Source organism: Arachis ipaensis, unplaced genomic scaffold (assembly GCF_000816755.2).
Source record: "Arachis ipaensis cultivar K30076 unplaced genomic scaffold, Araip1.1 Aipa899, whole genome shotgun sequence".
Classification (NCBI taxonomy): domain Eukaryota; kingdom Viridiplantae; phylum Streptophyta; class Magnoliopsida; order Fabales; family Fabaceae; genus Arachis; species Arachis ipaensis.
The window spans coordinates 19,369-20,262 of record NW_015496131.1 but is presented as its reverse complement, the minus strand read 5'-3'; the positions used below and the strand labels follow the sequence as shown (position 1 = coordinate 20,262).

Here is an 894-nt window from a genome sequence, read left to right as displayed (position 1 = left end):
GTTATTTAAAGAACGAGGGTCAGCACGACGTAAAAAAAAATCGAAAAAAGTGGGAGGAGCCTGCCGGAGATGAGGCCATTACGGCTCGCCTTCAGTTGTCCTCCTCGAGATAGGGTCATTTAAAGAACGAGGGTCAGCACGACGTAAAAAAAATAGGGAAAAAAACGAAAAAACAAAATCGGAGGAGACTGCCGGAGATGAGGCCATTACGGCTCGCCTTCAGGTGTCCTCCTCGGGATAGGGTCATTTAAAGAACGAGGGTCAGCACGACGTAAAAAAAATTTGGGAAAAAAACGAAAAAATAAAATTGGAGGAGCCTGCCGGAGATGAGGCCATTACGGCTCGCCTTCAGGTGTCCTCCTCGGGATAGGGTCATTTAAAGAACGAGGGTCAGCACGACGTAAAAAAAAACATTGGGAAAAAAATCAAAAAAAAATGGGAGAAGCCTGCCGGAGATGAGGCCATTACAGCTCGCCTTCAGGTGTCCTCCTCGAGATAGGGTCACTTAAAGAATGAGGGTCAGCACGACGTAAAAAAAATTGGGAAAAAACAAAAAAACAAAATCGGAGGAGCCTGCCGGAGATGAGGCCATTACGGCTCGCCTTCAGGTGTCATCCTCGGGATAGGGTCATTTAAAGAACGAGGGTCAGCACGACGTAAAAAAAAATAAAAAAAAGGGAAAAAAACGGAAAAAAAAAATCGGAGGAGCCTACCGGAGATGAGGCCATTATGGCTCGCCTTCAGGTGTCCTCCTCGGGATAGGGTCATTTAAAGAACGAGAGTCAGCACGACGTATAAAAAAATATAATAAAAAGGGGAAAAAACGAAAAAATCAAAATCGGAGGAGCCTGTCGGAGATGAGGCCATTACGGCTCGCCTTCAGGGGTCCTCCTC

At 46.1% G+C, this 894-nt stretch overlaps 1 long non-coding RNA gene across 1 annotated transcript in view; it reads left to right on the top strand.

The window, feature by feature from the left end:
• Positions 1-626: 626 nt before the first annotated feature.
• Positions 627-894, top strand: part of LOC110268604 — an 18,981-nt gene continuing 18,713 nt past the window's right edge. The window contains exon 1 of the long non-coding RNA XR_002356848.1: positions 627-744. This is a non-coding gene — a long non-coding RNA (uncharacterized LOC110268604). The remainder of the gene's footprint in view (positions 745-894) is intronic.